At 39.6% G+C, this 22,899-nt stretch overlaps 1 protein-coding gene across 4 annotated transcripts in view; it reads right to left on the minus strand.

Moving 5' to 3' along the window:
• Positions 1-22,899, minus strand: part of LOC139471512 (D-glucuronyl C5-epimerase-like) — a 339,447-nt gene that overhangs the window by 205,842 nt on the left and 110,706 nt on the right. The window contains exon 1 of one of the 4 annotated variants that reach the window (XM_071253877.1): positions 5,609-5,626. The exons of the other annotated variants lie outside the window; for them this stretch is intronic. The gene's annotated coding sequence lies outside the window, so the exon portion shown is untranslated. Of the gene's footprint in view, positions 1-5,608; positions 5,627-22,899 lie in introns of those variants that run through there. 4 annotated transcript variants of the gene reach the window in all.

The raw sequence follows: 22,899 nt of genomic DNA on the forward strand, positions 1-22,899 counted from the left end.
ATGAGAAGGGGATGAGTATAGGCTGCTGGAGCTGAGAAGGGTGTGTGTATAGGCTGCTGGAGCTGAGAAGGGGGTGGGTATAGGCTGCTGGAGCTGAGAAGGGGATGGGTATAGGCTGCTGGAGCTGAGAAGGGTGTGTGTATAGGCTGCTAGAGCTGAGAAGGGGATGTGTATAGGTTTCTAGAGATGAGAAGGGGATGGGTATAGGCTGCTGGAGCTGAGAAGGGGATGTGTGTAGGCTGCTGGAGCTGAGAAGGGGATGAGTATAGGCTGCTAGAGATGAGAAGGGGATGAGTATAGGCTGCTGGAGCTGAGAAGGGGATGAGTATAGGCTGCTGGAGATGAGAAGGGGATGAGTATAGGCTGCTAGAGATGAGAAGGGGATGAGCATAGGCTGCTGGAGCTGAGAAGGGGATGTGTATAGCCTGCTAGAGTTGAAAATGGGATGAGTATAGGCTTCTAGAGATGAGAAGGGGGTGAGTATAGGCTTCTAGAGATGAGAATGGGATGTGTATAGGCTGCTAGAGCTGAGAATGGGATGAGTATAGGCTGCTAGAGATGAGAATGGGATGAGTATAGGCTGCTAGAGCTGAGAATGGGATGAGTATAGGCTTCTAGAGATGAGAATGGGATGAGTGTAGGCTGCTAGAGCTGAGAATGGGATGTGTATAGGCTGCTAGAGCTGAGAAGGGGATGTATATAGCCTGCTAGAGATGAGAATGGGATGAGTATAGGCTGCTAGATATGAGAATGGGATGTGTATAGCCTGCTAGAGATGAAAGGGGATGAGTATAGGCTGCTGGAGATGAAATGGGATGAGTGTAGGCTGCTAGAGATGAGAATGGGATGAGTATAGGCTGCTAGAGCTGAGAAGGGGATGAGTGTAGGCTGCTAGAGCTGAGAAGGGGATGAGTATAGGCTGCTAGAGCTGTAAAGGGGATGAGTATAGGCTGCTAGAGCTGAGCATTAGATGAGTATAGGCTGCTAGAGCTGTGAAGGGGATGAGTATAGGCTGCTAGAGCTGAGAATGGGATGTGTATAGCCTGCTAGAGATGAGAATGGGATGTGTATAGGCTGCTAGAGCTGAGAATGGGATGAGTATAGGCTGCTGGAGATGAGAATGGGATGAGTATAGGCTGCTAGAGATGAGAAGGGGATGAGTATAGGCTGCTGGAGATGAGAAGGGGATGTGTATAGGCTGCTAGAGATGAGAAGGGGATGTGTATAGGCTGCTGGAGATGAGAAGGGGATGAGTATAGGCTGCTAGAGATGAGAAGGAGATGAGTATAGGCTGCTAGAGATGAGAAGGGGATGAGTATAGGCTGCTAGAGATGAGAAGGGGATGAGTATAGGCTGCTAGAGATGAGAAGGGGATGTGTATAGGCTGCTGGAGATGAGAAGGGGATGAGTATAGGCTGCTAGAGATGAGAAGGAGATGAGTATAGGCTGCTAGAGATGAGAAGGGGATGAGTATAGGCTGCTAGAGATGAGAAGGGGATGAGTATAGGCTGCTAGAGATGAGAAGGGGATGAGTATAGGCTGCTAGAGATGAGAAGGGGATGAGTATAGGCTGCTAGAGATGAGAAGGGGATGTGTATAGGCTGCTAGAGATGAGAAGGGGATGTGTATAGGCTGCTAGAGATGAGAAGGGGATGTGTATAGGCTGCTAGAGATGAGAAGGGGATGTGTATAGGCTGCTAGAGATGAGAAGGGGATGTGTATAGGCTGCTAGAGATGAGAAGGGGATGAGTATAGGCTGCTAGAGATGAGAAGGGGATGAGTATAGGCTGCTAGAGATGAGAAGGAGATGAGTATAGGCTGCTAGAGATGAGAAGGGGATGAGTATAGGCTGCTAGAGATGAGAAGGGGATGAGTATAGGCTGCTAGAGATGAGAAGGAGATGAGTATAGGCTGCTAGAGATGAGAAGGAGATGAGTATAGGCTGCTAGAGATGAGAAGGGGATGTGTATAGGCTGCTAGAGATGAGAAGGGGATGTGTATAGGCTGCTAGAGATGAGAAGGGGATGTGTATAGGCTGCTAGAGATGAGAAGGGGATGTGTATAGGCTGCTAGAGATGAGAAGGGGATGTGTATAGGCTGCTAGAGATGAGAAGGGGATGTGTATAGGCTGCTAGAGATGAGAAGGGGATGTGTATAGGCTGCTAGAGATGAGAAGGGGATGTGTATAGGCTGCTAGAGATGAGAAGGGGATGTGTATAGGCTGCTAGAGATGAGAAGGGGATGTGTATAGGCTGCTAGAGATGAGAAGGGGATGAGTATAGGCTGCTAGAGATGAGAAGGGGATGTGTATAGGCTGCTAGAGATGAGAAGGGGATGTGTATAGGCTGCTAGAGATGAGAAGGGGATGTGTATAGGCTGCTAGAGATGAGAAGGGGATGTGTATAGGCTGCTAGAGATGAGAAGGGGATGAGTATAGGCTGCTAGAGATGAGAAGGAGATGTGTATAGGCTGCTAGAGATGAGAAGGAGATGAGTATAGGCTGCTAGAGATGAGAAGGGGATGTGTATAGGCTGCTAGAGATGAGAAGGGGATGTGTATAGGCTGCTAGAGATGAGACGGGGATGAGTATAGGCTGCTAGAGATGAGAAGGGGATGAGTATAGGCTGCTAGAGATGAGAAGGGGATGTGTATAGGCTGCTAGAGATGAGAAGGGGATGTGTATAGGCTGCTAGAGATGAGAAGGAGATGAGTATAGGCTGCTAGAGATGAGAAGGGGATGTGTATAGGCTGCTAGAGATGAGAAGGGGATGAGTATAGGCTGCTAGAGATGAGAAGGGGATGTGTATAGGCTGCTAGAGATGAGAAGGGGATGTGTATAGGCTGCTAGAGATGAGAAGGGGATGTGTATAGGCTGCTAGAGATGAGAAGGAGATGTGTATAGGCTGCTAGAGATGAGAAGGGGATGAGTATAGGCTGCTAGAGATGAGAAGGGGATGAGTATAGGCTGCTAGAGATGAGAAGGGGATGAGTACAGGAAAGAACAAGAAAGTAATTCTTTCCAAATTCACAAAAAACATCCACTATTTAAGACATTACATCTTGCAGTTGACCTGTGAAGATTCTGGGGTAGAATAGGTCTTCAGTGACCCATGCAGAGGCGACTAATGGGATCGGGTGGTCAGGCTTGCTGACTTGGTTGATGCATGTCATCGTATCCCAAATGCATGTCAGTCACTGGATGGTCTGGTCCAGACTTGATTATTTAAAGACCACCGTCATATAGCTGGAATATTGCTGAGTGTGGCGTTAAACAAACAAACAAACATATTGTAGTTGACTTTAATTACTTTAGATGATCCCTTACTCATATTCAACCACAAACATATATTTATTTAATGTTTTTAATATAACTTAATGCTGTTATTGTATGCATTGTCATATTAATATTTGCATGCCTTCAGCTAAAACTGACCCCATGTTGACACTGCCAATGTGAAATTTAGGGAGATGAGCATTATGTTTTCAAAAAGTGACATATGACGGCTGTGATGAAAGAAATGTGTCACCACTGACATATCCCCTGCCCCCCCAACCCCCCCCCCCCTGCATGCCACTGGGCCCACGTACATGTTTAACACCTGTAGATTCTTTGAAAATTATTTCATTCAATGCATTTTTAAAATTGGAATCTTCAAACAAATTCCAGTGTAATTCCAGGGGAAGACAAAAGCTCACACTATCACTGTCTGCTCCAGATCCAAAGATACACTGTCAACTTCTGTGAAACAGTTGTAACGATACATGATCATCCATCTCATGAGGAAAAGCTCATCAATCTGACATCAATGAGTGAGTAAAGGTTATCTTATAACACCGCAATATTCCAACAATATCACAGTAGCATGTGGTCGACCCCTGTGTGAGATGACACACAATCCACTAGGTCATGCTTTGTAACACTCTGTAACACTCTGTAACACTCCATTAGTCAGCTCTTACAACAAGCATTTTTTTTTCTTAGAGAGATTGAGTCGGGTTTAACGCCGCTTTTAACAGTATTCCAGTTATACCGCTGCATGTCAGCTTAATGTGGGAGGAAAGCCCGGAGTGATACAGGTCTCAGACGTTTACCACTTCGGTGAAACCCACGAACACGGGTATGGTGCCGACAAATCTAGAAACATAATCGGGGCGAACCGAAATAAAACCCACAAACAAGTTTCTGCCGTGCCCAGGGGATGCAACTCTGCACAGCGAATCTCAGCGCCCAAGACGACTGGGCCACCCGTTCCCCTCTTTTTCTTGGAGCCTGATGTACCAGATCTTATCTATCCACATTATACAAGTGAGCACTAATATTTCTGAGGTTCATAACTGCTCCGATGATAAGTTGAAAATGCTGTTTTCTTCATTGTTGTATTTGTTTGCTTGTTGTATAAAGCCATACTCCAGCTATATGACGAAGGTCTGTAAATAATCGACAATCCAATGATTGACATCTTTGCCTGATCACTGATCCTGTTAGTCGCCTCTTACAAATCCATGGGTTGCTGAAGATCATTCTAACGTGGATCTTCACAGGGTTGTAACTGAGAAAATTAAAACCCTAAACTGAATATTCACGAGGTTGACAGAGGTTTCCTCAGCACTTTCCAGGAATCACAAATAAAACATTATCTAATGGTTTTCCAGACATTATGTCAAGGTGATCCACAATCTCACCAAATCAATTTCCACTCGTAAAAAGCACTTCCACCATAAAACAAGCAAAAAGAGCCACCACGGTTCAAATAAACCATCCACTCTTTTTGTGTAATTGCAACAAAATTAATTCTATTAGGATCTCTTAAAATTTGAAAAATATCAGAATGCTTCAAACGCCTTCTTTTCTCTTCCTTCCTGTTTCCCGAAGATTGTGTTCTAAGCCATCACGCAAGAGTAAAACTATCTTTCCTCGTCTTGGGATGTCAAGCCTTCACAATTAGTTGCATCTCTTTTTTCCTCCAACTAAACGTTTCACTTTATCTTTCACTGGAGACAATTGCTTGAGCCTTCAATCCCAGAAAAAGTAGTTAACAGTGGCACTGACTGATTAAAACAGGGGCATTGTCAACATCACCAACAAAGTTTCTCACTAAAAAAACACAAATGCATGAAATACATCACCAGTAGTTTGCAACTGTTACAATTGAAGTCTCCAACAGAAGCTTTTTATTTTGACCACACAGGTATGAACAGTTGTGTTGACAGTAGCATAGCTGTGATCAAGTAGGTTTTAAGTGACCGTTTGTATAATGGGAGCAAGTCAGGATGTTTTTGCAGTAAACATCAATGTTGAATCATTAACTCTGAAGACAAAATTGTAAATATAAACATCATTTATGCTATATGTCACGATATATTCACATAAACAGCAAGTCTTCAAAGCAAGACACAATTAACTTCATTAAGACATTTATGACTTTTCAGAATTCTTATCAGAGAATTTTTTATCAACCAATCTGTCTCTCTCGAACCATGGATAACTCAATTTTTGTTTTTCGACAGTCCAAATAATTTCAAACTAATAATCAAAATTTCGAAAAGTTGTTGCAACACATATAAAACAAATGCTTGTAATTCATCAAGAACCTGAAGAAAAACCTACCCCCTTAATGACTTGCTGATCTGGATGAAAAATGAAACAGAGCATCACAGAATTTGGCCACATTGCAAGGAAATGGAGATTATCTCAGTGATTGTCTCAGTATCTGTTTCGACATTTAGGCTTTATCACGCCAAGGGTTCTTGAGGCAACAATTCTCAAAACATACTTTTACATTAGCTAACAGCAGTTATGATACTGTAGAAAGAGCCCAGAGCCGAATTTTGTTATTGTCAATACCAAATATATTTCCAAAATAATCTTGACAATGATATGTGACCAGATCCCCCAGTAAACTAACACGGACAAACTTCTTCAAACATTCATGTGAAAACAAAGCTCCTCAAGTGTTTTGTTTGTTTGTTTGTTTGTTAACACCACACTCAGCAATATTCCAGCTATATGATGGCAGTCTGTAAATAAACAAGTCTGGACCAGACAATCCAGTGATTGACATCATGAGCATCGATCCACTGATACTATGATATGTATCAACGAAGTCAGCTGGCGTGACCACCTAATCCCGTTAGTCGCCTTTTACGACAAGCATAGTCGCCATTTCTAGTAGTCCATAGTAGCATAGTAGCATAGTAGCCCTATTCTACCACGGATCTTCACAGGTGGCTCCTCAAGTGTTTGGTCTCCTGTACTTGGGGGTCAAGTTGCCTGGGGATGGGGGAAGGGACTCACCCCCGGGCATATCCCTTGCCACAGAAATCTAACTGTTTTCAGTGGAGTTGGACTATAATTGGCTTTCTATGAGGAGAGAGTACGGGAGACGGAAACAATCACCAAGACCCACTAACAAAACATGGGACACGTTTAATTGGACAAAAGTAGATTGTTTAGTTTCGCACCATGGAATTCCGAAGACGCCCTGAGTGGGACAACTGCATGGTTTCCACTTATTTTGATTTCCACAAAATGCTTGACAGGTTTTCTGAATAAATAAAATATAAAATCTTTCTGTAAGTGTCTGAGATGCTTATGATTAATAACATCCTGTGGAGTTCAATACAGGCATTGAGAATCTCCTGTTGAGGTAGACAATGACACTTTCTACACACAGCTTCTGACTGGTGGGAATACAAATAAAAACAACAAAACCCTTTTGCGCATCAGAAATCTCTGTTAAAAGCAGTCAGTTGTCGATATTCCTACTATATCATGAGCATGTTTTTATGAATCACTATCAAATAGTGAAGATACCAGATGTTTGCAATATATCTGTTATGAATCCTGACCCACCTGTAGCATCTATTGCAAACACATGCATAGGCAAATCAATTGTACACCTAAAAAAAAAAACATATGGCAGAAGTCCAAATAGTGAATTGTATCAGTCATCATTTTTGTCACTGATGCGTCAAATTTGGAAATGTTAACCACCACATGTTTAAATAATTTCATAATGTTTTTGAGAGCTTAAATTTTTTAACCTAGATTAAACCCCTTTTGAGGAAGATTTGTATGAAATCTTCGATTGTGCCTCACAAGTTGTGAAATAAGGCACAAAAGGCTAGAGCTTCTGGAGCAATACTCAATATAACGGGAAAGTTGACGTCAAAACAATCAGACAAGTAAACAGTGGCTGAATCTTGTTCAGTGCTGCTCACACAGCCCTATTCCAACTCTACGAAGGAGGGTCGGGTGGAGTGGGCTGAAAAGTTCCGAGCCTAACCGTGATGGATTGATTGATGGAGTTGGTTCCTAATAATTTTTCAACATAATCCCGCCAAGATCCACACATAACAATGCAGGAGTGCCTGAATCCCCCTGATGTAGAACCCACCCTCCCGGTGGTATTAAACTTCATCCATAGCAGAGATGAGATCATTATTTGCATAAAGTTTGGGAATATAAAAGATCAATACAAATATTCATACACAGTGAAAAGTAAAAGAAAAGATTTCCAGGATCCAATCCCATCTAATCTTTCAGATTGCAAAACATACTCCCATTTATTTCACAATGATGTTAAATGCCGCTGTTAGCTGAAGTACAGTTTGGTCCTAGATCATCATGAAAATAGGCAGACAAACCAGTTTTTGAGTGGTGATCCGTGAAAAGAGAGTACACAGACACTCTATCATCCATTTCCACATTGTAACCACTAAAACTAGTTCGTGTGCTTCTGTGATAAATTTGAAACACGGGGAACCTACTCAAAACTCGTATGACAGGCTGCATCTTATGAAGTCACGCTATCCGTAATAGTCAGCTTCTGCAACAGGCAGGAAGTGATGGTGACCTTTCCTGCTGGAGAACGCCCACAATTGATCCAAGTAAATAAAAAAGAACAGATATGGGTCTGCGTCAAAATAGGGGGCACAGACGGCCCAGTCGTCTGAGGCACCGCAGTTCGCTATGCAGAGTTACATCCCTTGGACACGCCAGAAACCTATGACCGTGGGTTTGAATCCCAGTTCACGTCATTGTGTTTCTAGGTTTGTCAGCACAATACCCAAGGCTGGGGTTTCACCAAAGTGGTAAATATCACTTTGGGCTTTCTCCCACATCAAGCTGACTGGAATACTGTTAAAAGTGGCTAAATTTGAAAAGGCCAACTTGCAAACTTTAGAACTTGTCTCGTTGGAAGAAAACACTTGAAACAACACCACACACAATCCTCTTCTAATTGTTCTTCAGACCTAGACACCAAACTCCACTGTAATTGCCTTAATAATGTGTGTCTGGCAGGACCGATTTTCTCCACCTTCAGACTATTGGCCTCCATGGTGACAATGAGTCAAAATGGCCACCGTTCCCATCTGCTTCCGAAATGACTTCTGAAGAACCACCTGCTCCAGTAAGTTAAAATTGGCCACATTAAATTTGCTTAATGTTTTTTAAAGTCCAACAAAGGAAACCCCTCTTTTAGTCTGCCCATACGTGTAATGTCCAAATGGCAGAAACAATCAATGCCTTGCTGCCCTATGTCGGCCAGATTCATGGTTTAGCAATATTAGCTATATTACTACCATCTCTTGCTAACCACCATATAACTAACACGGAAAAAATGCCAGTTCACCTACACATTTAATTTTGTCAACTGGCTGAATAAACGTTATCTCAAGTTCCCAATTCATCCCTGACATTAATGCAACAAAGATGGAGTTTTTACACTTGTTGGTTCAAATGAAGGAGCTGTTGTCTGGATTCCGTGACAGCCATCTTGTATGACATTCCCTTGTTCTTGTATGCCTTTGTCAGAAAAGTAACTCCCAAAAGGTCATTGTTAAATTGGTTTCATAACAAGTCTCCAAATTATTTTGTAACCATTTCTGTGAAAGTAACAGTTTGATTAGGTAAATTAAGATTCGCATGCTGTCATTCATATTTAATAAAATAATTGTAGCACTGAGAAAGTCAAAATTAGGCTTTCTAACAGAGTCAAGATTTTCACCAGGAATTTCATCATCTGTTAATTATCAGCATCGCCTATTAAAATAGTAATCTGAGACAAATAGAATGTTTCCTCAATCACATGTTTGCCTCTGGTACCCTTTTTAATCTTCAAACTCCATGTATCAGGTGAAGTGATGGGTTCACGTCGATCATTATCCAAATTTTAGAGTTATTCTCAAATCTCTATTCATTCTGAGCAAATTTGATTTAGTGTTCTGACAAATAAACAAATTTCCTGTTTGTATTTGACAGAAATCCATTATGAATCAGATATATTTGCAAACTTTAATCAATCATTTGAATTGTGACGACCAGACTACTGACTGTCTATGGGATGTATGCTGCATCTTTAAGCCCAAGTCTAAGCTAACATCAAATCTCTGAAAGGAAAATATTTGAATGAAATGAAAAACCTGTGGTAAAATTTTCTCAATAAAATATGATCAAAAGGAGCCCAGAGATTCTCTTCACCTGTGACTGCAATAATCTAGACTTGCCAACTATTATAGGCTCACTTGGATATATTTGTACCAGGCTCTGAATGACAGACATGCCCTGAGTCTAGTACGAAAGGATTCAAATCGATCACTTAGAGGTGAGGAGAGGTGAAATATGGTTTCATGTTTTGTCCAAGATTTTTGCACTTAAATAGCGACGTGCATGTACGTGTGTGTGTGTGGCTCCTTGTATAAGTCAAACTGATGCCGATTTATAGTGCTTCCACACTGATATACCATGCCCCAGTTTAACATGAATACCCCACTCAGACACAGTATACTGACTCCTAGGCGAGCCGACCAGTCCTTGTTTTCGCCCCTTCCTGCCGAGCACCAGGCCGGGTAACAACAAGTACCATCTTTTATCGTCTTTTGGTATGATGCGTCCGGGGATCGAACACCTGACCTTCCACTCTCCAGGCAGATGCTCTACCACTAGACCAAGAATCACAATACATAGCACAAACCAGTTTGACAAGCGCTTACATTTATCTTATAAACATAATATATTTCAGCACTAGGCCGAAAATTGTATTTAGAACATAGGCCTCTAAATTCTAGTTTTCCCATTTTAGGATTCTTGTCTGTCATCACCATGACAACTCCTGCATTACTGCTGACACACTGCGATATACCCCACTCACCAACACACTGCGATATACCCCACTCACCAACACACTGCGATATACCCTACTCACCAACACACTGCGATATACCCTACTCACCAACCCACTGCAATATACTCCAATCACCAACGCACTGCAATATACTCCACTCACCAACACACTGCCATTTACCCTACTCACCAACACACTGCGATATACCCCACTCACCAACGCACTGCAATATACTCCAATCACCAACACACTACGATATACCCCACTCACCAACACCCTGCGATATACCCCACTCACCAACACACTGCGATATACCCCACTCACCAACACACTGCAATATACTCCAATCACCAACACACTGCGATATACCCCACTCACCAACGCACTGCAATATACTCCAATCACCAACACACTGCGATATACCCTACTCACCAACACACTGCGATATACCCTACTCACCAACGCACTGCAATATACTCCAATCACCAACACATTGCGATATACCCTACTCACCAACACACTGCGATATACCCTACTCACCAACGCACTGCAATATACTCCAATCACCAACACACTGCGATATACCCTACTCACCAACACACTGCAATATACCCTACTCACCAACACAATGCGATATACTCCACTCACCAACACACTGCGATATACCCCACTCACCAACACACTGCAATATACCCAACTCACCAACACACTGCAATACACCCCACTCACCAACACACTGCAACATACCCTACTCACCAACACACTGCAACATACCCTACTCACCAACACACTGCAATATACCCTACTCACCAACACACTGCAACATACCCTACTCACCAACACACTGCAACATACCCTACTCACCAACACACTGCAACATACCCTACTCACCAACACACTGCAATATACCCTACTCACCAACACACTGCAACATACCCTACTCACCAACACACTGCAACATACCCTACTCACCAACACACTGCAATATACCGAGTTCACTTTATCAGCTAACATAGTGCGATATACCATATTCACTGACACACTGCAATAGACTGTTTTTAACGTATCAGCTTACACATTGCGATAGATTGTATTCACTGACACACTGTGATATACCATATTCACTGTATCAGCTGACACACTGTGATATACCGTCTTCTCTGTATTAACTTACACTGCATGCGATATACCATATTCACTATATCAGCTGACACACTGCGATATCTCCGTTTTCACTGACACACTGAAGTATACCATATTCGCTGTATCAAGTGACACATATATTGTTCTATCTGCTGATATACCATATTTCCTGTATCAACCGACACACTGTGATATACAATATTCACTTTCTTTGTAAATGTGTTGATTTTTAATCAATTGTATAAAAATGTACTCATGTTGGTATTTTCTGCATTTTCTAACATGCAGCAACATTCAATATCGTCTGATGACATCTTGAGACGAGGCAATGTCATGCAGTTGCATAGTTTAAAGAATTTCCTGTTCACATTTGCGAAAAGTAACATGGCCAGTCTGTCCTGTTGTTAAAATAGGAACCTTATGTTTGATATGTTGTACAATAGGGGAGACTATTGGTCTGGAAGTCACTATTGCAATAACTATTGATATTGAAAGAAACTATTGCGATCACTATTGATATTGCAAGCAACAATTGCGATAAATATTGATAGTTTTCAGTGTATCAATTTAGATGGATTTTAGAGTTGAATTAAACCTTGGAACTGAAGTTTCCTTTGAATGTGATAACCATAACAACAAATAAAAAGTAAAGTTTGAGATTTGACTGATTTGTTTTTTCTTTGCCCTAATAATTTAAGAAAAAGAAACTTCCACATTACCATGTGTAAATTACTACCACTCATGATCAAAAGAAAAACAAATTTGAACAGCATTGCATGTATTTTATTGATATGGTAAATACAATCGAAACTATCGATATTCCAAAATGAAATCGATACATATTGATCAGAAACTGATTCAACAATCGACATATTGACTTTAAGTGCTTACCAATAGCAATATATCAATATTTCAATTTATCGTGACACCCCAATTGTACAATTTCTGAGACAGATTTGATATATCATTCTCCACTGCAAAATATTGGTGACAAATTGAGTGAAAACATGTTGTTGAAGAACTCCGAATACACTGAGATGAGCAGGGAACACCAAACTCCATCAGCAGACATCCTTCAACTCCATTGCCCTCAGATGTTGTTGGATGGAAATCGATGGTAGAGATAGGTACGTTGAACCATGGTATATATATATATAGCTTGGTCAGACCCTAGGTGGTTCAAGAACAAAAAAGTTTTGATAAAACCAATGATCATTCATTATCACAGGTGTTGTATTTCGACAAGACCCACCTGAGCATATTGACACAATGCACCTCTTTCCCGCCACCTATCTCCCAGGGACATATATGAGTATCCTTTAACAAAACCACCGCCAGAAAAAAAGTTCTTAGAAACCAATTTCAAGCCTGAAAGAAAAAAAACTTTTGACGTGTAGCAGAGATGCCTTGCTTCTACTAGTTTTTCAATTTCCGTTCTTGCGGAGCCAAATTAGTCTTGATTTCAATGGGGATCAATCCTGGTTATTTTGGGAAAAGTAAATACATTCCTTAATTCTTCAGCAAATGAAATAGGAAGTTAGCAGGTCACATTACCAGGACAGATCCAAACAACATTGCCATCATGGTGTAACAGCATCAGTGATGGTCCTCCTCATTATCCTTGAACAGATAATTATGGCCTTGATCCAACCACAAATTCAAAGTGTTGGCTGCAGGGCTCATGTTGGGAAGTTCTTTTATCCAGTGATTCCTGGAGATCGGTAATGGTTCACAGTACTTTCATCTAATACAGACCTTACTCGAATGGACAGAATCAACTTAACACTGTCTATAAAAATCAAAATCAGAAACATTAATACTGTTAGGTTTTGCCAGTAATATTTGATAATGATTAGGATTCTATACCAAAGTCATGGAAGGTTTTGATAGAATTATAAACTCTGACCAAAACAAGACATTTTTGATCTTGAAAACATATCCCTGAAAGTATGTTATTTTTTGTTTCAGATCAAAAATAAAGATTTTACATTCCTACAAATGCAAAAAGAAGTATAATACCATTTTGGGAAACTTCATTGCCCAAAGTTGTCTGTGTTTTTATCAGAGGAGTTGTACAAAATTAGGATTAACCTGACATAGATGGGAGGGTGATTTTACACAATTCTTCGCAATACCACGGAGCTCCTACAGCATCCATATTGACCAGGGTCCACTAGCACAAAGCTATCTCAGTTCTACAACAATCGTAACCCCCATACACTAACATAGACTTAAAATAGTCGTGCTAAGAATGTTTTGTGCACATGGGCCCAGATAACAAGGAGAAGCTAGACTTGGGCCCTTCTCGGACAACTGGAAATGACAAATATTAAATTTGTAGAAAACTGTTATCATCTATATATCACAATCAGCTTTGGTAAACGACTCATTAGACTAACATTTAGTCTCTGAAATCTTATATTACACAATATCCTTCTTGACTCTAAAAAAAAAAAAAAAATCCCTATGCTGATTTCAGAATAGAGCTAGCTTGAGCTGGCTAGACTTGCTTTTGTATGCATTTCTAGATTATGTTTTTTTCATAAAATAAATATATTCCACGGTCATGGTGCAGGACTAAGTGGAATAGAGCTAGCTTGAGCTGGCTAGACTGGCTTTTGTATGCATTTCTAGATTATGTTTTTTTCATAAAATAAATATATTCCACGGTCATGGTGCAGGACTAACGACTCATGTTCAATTATTAGAAAACAATTCATAATTCAGTATCATCAATGTGCCCTGCAGATTTGGACACACCCAAGACCTGAAAACACTTGTAAAGGGGGTAGAGTAACTAGTTTCTGAAATGAACATATTTTACCAAGAAAAAATACAGTTATTAACATATCTTAATAAAACATTAAAAAGGAGACTTTCTTTATTTTCAGAAACTGCAGAAATCTACGCTCTGGGGTCTGTCATAACTACATTAAAAATGTATCCCAACCTTTCACAGCACAGTGTGGACTGAAAGTCATGATTTTTGTTTGTTTGTTGTTTAACGCCGCACTCTGCAATATTCCAGCTATCTGTAAATAATCGAGTCTGGACCAGACAATCTGATGATGGACATCCTGAGCACAGATCCATGCAATTGGGATACGATGACAGGCATCAACCAAGTCAGCGAGCCTGACCACCCGATCCCGTTAGTCGCCTCTTATATTATATTATATTATATTTGTAGGGGGTACGGGTGGCCCAGCCGTCTAAGGCGCCGCGATTCGCTGTGCAGAGTTGCGTCCCTTGGGCAAGCCAGAAATCTATGATTGTGGGTTCGAATCCCAGTTCGCCCCGATTATGTGTCTAGGTTTGTCAGCACCATACCCGTGCTTGTGGGTTTCACCAAAGCGGTAAACGTCTGAGACAGGCATCACTTCGGGCTTTCCTCCCACATTAAGCTGACACGCCGTGATATAACTGGAATAATGTTAAAAGCAGCGGTAAACCCAACTCACTCACTCCTATATTTGTAAACTGTGTAAATTGGGAAATTTAAATTTCTTTTTTTAGTAGATTCGGCTTCTTAGCTGATCAAGATAAATCCCTCAGGTGATCAAGAGACTGTCACCTTTATCAGGTGAAAGAGTGAATGAATGCTGCTTAATGCCTCAGTCGGCAATATTCCTGCTACCATTTTATCACGCCTTGATTGCTAAGGGCAGGACGAAGCTTATTCACAAGTACAAACCCTTCATTATACATCCTTCAAGATCCAAGAGCATTCCTCTCCACTATCTATAAATCTTTGATTTGAAGCTGTTCAGCCAATAAAATTAGCCAGAAAAGAAATGATTAAATTTGTGAATCCACCATGTTCCCGAAAAAGAAAATTTGGAATTTCTGGCATTTTGGAACAAAAACCAAATGTAGGAATGAAGGAAACGAAGGCTCTAATTGCCTCATCTTCTCGCCCAATTATAGAATGATAGATCAATTTTCTTATTTCAGTTTAACAGAATCACAACACCTGTGCCAAATTAGCGTTTCTTGGCCAAAATCTCCCACAATCCCTCAAAGAGAAGCTCCATCGTTCTGCGAGTGTTTGATCTGGATATGTCATAATTACCTTCAACAAGCATCAAAGTCATCTTGGGGGCTTTGGGAATATTATGAAATGAGTTTTGTGAAAAATATTGAACTGATAGTGTTAAACATGAATGGAACGACAAAAACACATTATCAGGTACCTACAGGTGTGACTTTACCTGAAAACTCATTAAGATGGGTAGTTTACAGATTACACAGCTGATATTTTACTGGTCGATTGGTGAAGAGAAATTCAAGCTGTATCTATAATTCTTTCTAGCAAATATATATTATTAAACACAATAGTTTCTCGTTTCCCACTGTAGTGATAAATGCCATATTGGAGTTATGTTTTTTAATTGTTTTATTCAAGGGAATTGAGGTCATGTTGGTGCTATAAAACATAATGCAGTTCATAAACCATCATCACCATCATCATAACATCCAACGATACACCAATGCATCATTAGAAATTGGCACTAGTCCTATAGTCCTTGCTAAACTGCCCAGAAGTTAAGGTATCCTAAGGACTAGAAGAAATTTGCCGTTTTTAAGGGTTTTGCTATATGTTAGATCTTTTATCAGCTTTTGCTATATGTTTGATTTTTTCATTATTAACCTTCCTTGGCTACTTCTTTGTTTCAGATACTCATTTGGAAAATTAACATGAAATATGTTTTCTTGAAACATGTTGTTACTATTGTCGGCTATGGTGCTTGTCATGATCGACAGGTCACCAGTTAAACAATCGACATACCCAGCCTTTGAATGAATATACCAACTACCTAATAAACATTTTCTGAAGAAAATATATGCAAATATCCTCATAATTGCATCTAGTTTTGAATCATTATTTTTAGAAGTAACATATAACTTCGCATAACACCACTGCCACAGGTTATTTTGCATATGACATAATCAGACTTTTCTCTCATTTTTAAACACATGTTGTAATCAGAACAGACTGGCACTTTACATATTGTTTTTAATAATTATACAAATATGCTACTAAAACTGCAACGGTGAAGTGCACGACAATATATATTTCTACATCAAAGTGATCGTATCGCTACCTCTCTGTTTGGCTTCGATGACAGGATGTGATGTATAAACAAAGGAAAACTATGCCAATTGAAAGTTAACCATGACAAATGTGTCTCTTGATGTGTAGAGTCCTCAAAAATGAAACATTCATTGTTGAATTGAATCAAACAAGTTGGCAATATCGCGGTATGTGGTAAAGTGGGCCCTATGGAACGGGGTAAATGTTAGATGTCAGTTTTGGACCACACAATTTCGCTGGAATTAATGAAAGTTTGAATAAAATTTATAAAAAAGATGACAAACGTAAGTCCAGATATACAATGAACACTTATGATCATGACAGGCATATATACTGACAGCCTGAAACTACACTAAAGAAACATCTGTGCGTACATGCGAAATATAATTTTCTGGTATATAATTGCCCATAATTAACTTAAGGGGGTGTATATATGCATGAGTGCATATTGTACACAAAAAAATATGTTTTGTGTGCATTGATCAATCGGAAGGGGCTCTTAATTATTGAGATTGATCATTGCCAAAATATTAGCTTATTAGAATGGGGCGCTTATTAGATCGAATTCAAAGTTGGTTGTTGAAATAATGCTGAGTACAGTGTTAAACAACCAAATACAATCCCCTGGCAATATTCAGCCCCATGAAGACGCCGGGGCAGAGTACGTCTTCAGCAACCCATACTTGCCATAAAAGGTGACTATGCTTGTCGTAGAAGGCGACTAACAGAATCGGGTGGTCAGGCTCGCTGACTTGGTTGATGCAGGTCATCGATCCCAATTGCGTGGATTGATGCTCATGATATCAATCACTGGATTGTCTGGTCCAGACTTGATTATTTACAGACCGCCGTCATATAGGTGGAATATTGCTGAGTGCGGCGTTAAACAACCATCCAACCAACCATGGCAATATTCAAATGTATTTTGGTTTTTTTTATCATATTTCACAAACATTGGCACTGATGCAGCGTTGAGCAACATTCCTTCACTCACTAGGTGCAAACCTGATGCTTACAATTCTCCAACCCTTACACAAAACCTATCTTCATTACTCAAGAAGCATTTCGTACATTTTTTGGTTTTCCAATTATCCTTCCCCAAAAGTAAATATGAATTTAACAACTTAGGCCTTTGAACAGCATCATTACCAAAGTTTTCTACAGGAGGCTCATTATATGTTTACACTTACGAAACGCTAAACACATATCTGCCTCCCTCGAGAAAACCCGCTTACATTTTGCCGTACGCAAGAAATTGCATTCAACGAAATTACCGCATATCGTCACTCAAAGGAAAGCAATCCACTGAGGAGACAATATTTTTCCAAAGATGTCCACAGACCCAAAAGATTAGACTCCAAGTTTTGTCAGTTATTCAAGATTTTTCCCCATATTTCTTCCCATATTTTTGTATTTGCTCCAAGCGATGTGGTTTATTGCCCACCTGCTCTCAAGATAGCGGCAATTTATGACCACGAGAGTGGCAATTTACAGCTACAGGAGCCGGGGTGTTTATTGCACATGTGGTGTCCAAACAAACAACGCCACGGAATGGCAAGGTTAATCCTGTCGCAGCGGTTACTTGTGGCGGTGCTGAAAGTGTATGCTTGTTTTAACAATAGACCTACTACATACAAAGCATGATGGTTGTTTGTTGTTACTCTTACTCAAGGAAACAACCATGAGGCAATGGACAACATGTAAATAAACAACAAAATAACACACTAGACTTGCTGAGGCCCCAGTATGTGCATGTGATACCTCTAATTTACTGCATGTCTTATCAAAGTGACATAATTGTATCATTGTAAAATATGTGTATTTCAGAACACAGAGGACACAGTGTTATAGCCTTGTTTAGGCTTCATTTAGATTTGATAACTATTTATTGCATGCCATAAAGTGAGTAAATTATGTCAATGTACATTACATGGCTTCTTGAACTTAGAGAAAACAGACTCTAGCCTTGCTGAGGCTCCTGATGTAATGCATTGCATGTTGTAAAGTCAGTTATACTTATGTCAGTGTTTAATGATTGCATTCCCATCGTTCTATAATTGTATTATCACTGTTTAATGATTGTTCAACCATTTTCCTATCATTGAATTATCACTGTTTTTTTATTGTAAAACCATTGTTCTATCATTGTATTACTACTGTTTAATGATTGTTTAATGATTTATAACCATTGTTCTATCATTTTATTATCACTGTTTAATGATTGTATAACCATTGTTCTATCATTGTATGACTACTGTTTAATGATTGTGTAACGATTGTTCTATCCTTGTATAACCACTGCCCTATCATTGTATTACCAGTCATATCATTGTATCACCACTATCATTGCACTATCATTGTATTATAAGTTTTTAGGCTGTGCATAATATATTGCACTAATATTGTATAATTCTGTATTATCATTTGTTTGGTCTTGCATCATATATTGTACTACCATTGTATCATTATTGTATTATCATTTGTTTGGTCTTGCATCATATATTGTACTTCCATTGTATCATTATTGTATTATCATTTGTTTGGTCTTGCATCATATATTGTACTACCATTGTATCATTATTGTATTATCATTTTCTTGGTCTTGCATCATAAATTGTGCTACCATTGTATCATTATTGTATTTTAATTTTCTAGGATTTTCATCATAAATTGTACTACCATTGTATCATTTTTGTATTATCACTGTATTATTATCATAATAGAGGACAAAGGTGATATCAAGTTTCGTGCATATGTTGTTAATTTCTCCATCCTGAAGTATGAACTGAAATGCAACCTATTAACACAAAACATTTCATTAATGGCTTATTTCCCTGCATGTCGTAATCAGATTTATAACCGGAAATCTAAACCACAATGCTGCATGTTAAACATGTCAAGTCCAGTTTTCCACTCTTACAAACCATATCCATAACATTCTGCACAGTCAGCAGTATATGAATTACCAGAATACACCAAGCCTCTTCTACATTCCTGCTTTGGTTGTTATTCCATGTGAAAACAATGACGAAATGAACGCCTTACTGAGTGATATAGACATCGAAATAGACGCCTCCAGCATGTGGTGCTGCCACAAACACTGATATTATCCATGTGAAACAACAATGCCACACAACAACACTAACAGTATGTAATTCCTACACCTAATCCTTAAATAAGTTTATTTATACATGCAATGGCTTTCTCAAATATCAACACCATGTTTGTTTATTGGTTTCTATATTCAAAATCCTTTTCAAATGAGATTCAGTTTGTCTGTGGCCTTTCTCGGAAAAGTAACAATGTTGCAGGTTTCATTGTTGAAATTCTCTGACTTCTGCCATTTCTAAAAGATATTTACTCAAAAACAAGTCATTGATATTGTGTGTATGTATAAATTGTCAAGCGTATCACAGGTTTGACATTGTTTTAAAGCTATATAAATAGTAGAAACATATTCAGGGGACATTTAAAACATTTCATAAATATGGTGAGGTGAGTGAGTGGTTTTACGCCGCTTTTAGCAATATTCCAGCAATATCACGGCGGGGGACACCAGAAATGGGCTTCACACGTTGTACCCATGTCGGGAATCAAACCCGGGTCTTCCGGGTGATGAGCAAACGCTTTAACCACTAGCCTACCCGACCGCCCCAACAGGACTAGGTACTAAGGCTCGCTGACTTGGTTGACGCATGTCATCGTATTCCAATTGCGGAGACTGATGCTGATTGGTCATGATTTGGTTATTTACAGACCAATGTCATACAGCTGGAATATTGCAGAGGCCACAAACAAACTAAGAAACTACCAAACTATTCCCGCTTCATGCCACTTAACATTGCCCTCACTGAAGTAAATGTGCAACCACGGAACTGCTTTCTCCACTTCCACATCAAAAAACAAGTTCAATGCTAAATATTCCACTACGATCAGGTACTTAAGAAACAGTACAATCAAACAATTAATAAATATCGTGGCAAATACATGATCAATTTTCAAGCCTATTTCATCCAATCCATCACGCACTGACTCAAAAGACACATCAATTTGAGGGAAAATGAGTCCTCATTTTTTAGCTGGAACTATTTTCAATTTCACCGTGTCAATATACCTCAGGGTAATATACGTAAAGGAAGAACACAGCAGATCGATTAATAATTACTCACAATAAATCACAGAATGACTGGCCTACTGCCGTAGTCTTTCTTTATTGCTGTAATTATCATGTTAGTGCTTTGCTCCTAAGTTTATTTGCTGATAATCACTGACAATCAATAATGAAGATAATATGCAAGTCATATTTGCACCAAGGGATTGCGATAAAATGTCAAAGCACCAGAAAGTGTTTAAGGATCCCATGGAGAAATATTGTAGGTGTTGAATACAGTATTGACTTTCTGGTCGAAAACAAATACTATCTCCCCGAGTAAATACGTCACAAATAGTCTTCAGACTTGTCACTTTCGACGGGATCTGTTTCGTGGGCAATTAATCCCAAATAATCAAAGCCGATCGTAGCATGTTTTTCACCGATCACTGTGTATATTTCACAGATTGTGGCATGTATTTCACCACTCCTTGTGTATGTTTCGTCGATTGTGGTGTGCATTTCACTATCGTGGTATGCATGCAGTTAAGCATAATGTCTTTCACGAATATCGATGAATATTTCATTGATTAAACACTCGTACTTTAACGAGGAAAAAGAAATCTCCGAGTTTGAAATAATATTGTTTTAAACATGATTATGCAAGATGGAGGAGGCAAACACATTATTCTACATCATTATCCAACAAATCAATGCAAACAATAAACACAGAAATACAGCAGAGAGTTGTATTGATCTAATCAAACAACAAATCATAATCATTCAATATTTTACAGTCCTATCCATTTAAGCGAGGGAAATGGGTTTAACGCTGCTTAGAACAGTATTGCAGTCACATCAATGATGGAGATTCAGCTTAATGTGAGAGGAAAGCCCAAAAGATGCAGGTCTCGGACATTTACCACTTTGCACAGTATGGTGCTGACAATCTAGAAACATAACTGGGCAGACCGGGATTTGAACCCAAATCATTGGTTCCTGGAGTACCCAAGGGACGCAACTCTACATAGGGTATTGTGGCACTCTAGATGACTGGGCCACCGCAGCCAACCTAGCCACCCCTCCACAACCCCACACCCTGAGCTAAAGCATTTGATCACACTATATCACAGCTATATCACACTGGATTGACCACTGGATTGACCAATGGGTGACAGTATGAGCGATGATCCACGTCATTGTGGCCAGACAAAATAGACCACTAGTAATACACAATCAGCCACAGCCACCTCTACAGATCAGGTTCAGTCCACTCTTTTGATAGCAGAAATTACTGGGTGTCTTTTCGAACCTGGAATCGCCACCACATTGGACGAAATATACCATAGCCAAATGGTCAGGAAACAACTACATTAGGGCTGGGACGAGTTCAAATTACTACCCGGGGAACCTAACACTCTATTACCCGACCCTACCCGGATACTTACTGTAGGTGTCAAGATTGGGTACAAAATGTCCGAATGGGAATTGTGTTACCACAGCCCTGGCAAAAACTATTTAGATACACGTATAAAACGATCTGGTCATGCATACACTGTAGTTGATAGACGCTTTATCCTTACTCGAACATATACAAGTCAGAACGAATAAAGAAATCGGAACATTAGCTATTCTTGTAGTGTAACCATTGAGTTTCATTGTTAATGTCATTAATCAGTATGTCACATGACTAACCATGGGTAACTTGGTAACCGGGGTCCGACTCCGGACCGACCTGACCCGAGTACCCGAGTACCCAAGTTACCCATCCCAGCCCTAAACTACATGTACATCATAAAACACAGCCAAAACCAAAATCCAAGTGTTTAGGAAAAGGGATCGTCAATTATCCTAAACTATCATTCTTTGAAGCTATTTTGAAGGTAAACCAATCCAATGTGAGTTTACAAAAGAAATCAGTCACTTGATATTTTAATAGAACGTTGCCATTTCAATTGAAAGCAATATCATTTAAACATTTAACGAAATTCACAATCCAATCTGTATATTCCTATATTATGTACACATATTCATACAAATATACATGACCAGCCAAGAGATAAGGGACCTTATGGGTGAAAAATATCATTTTGACATTTCACTATATTTTAAAAACACAGAATCTTCAGAACACAAATATACAATTCACAAGCTTCCATTTATATTTATTACATTGATACATGACCTCAAACATTTGACTCATGTTCCGACTGCGAACTGATTATGTTATAATTGCAGTTTTCAGACATAATGTCTGATGAAAAAGCAGACATGGATGCTGAAAAGTTTTGACAAGAGGAAAAAGGATATTTTTGTACAGTTCACACAGATGGCGATCTTCACTGAAGCAAGTTGACGTCAAACGTCTTGATGATGTTGTAGCACAATAGTATCTTTGTACCCATAAGGCCCCTTTTCCCCTGCCGGATCACAATAATACTGAA

The sequence above is a fragment of the Haliotis cracherodii genome, unplaced genomic scaffold, assembly GCF_022045235.1.
Source record: "Haliotis cracherodii isolate W230 unplaced genomic scaffold, xgHalCrac1.p SCAF_23, whole genome shotgun sequence".
Lineage (NCBI taxonomy): Eukaryota > Metazoa > Mollusca > Gastropoda > Lepetellida > Haliotidae > Haliotis > Haliotis cracherodii.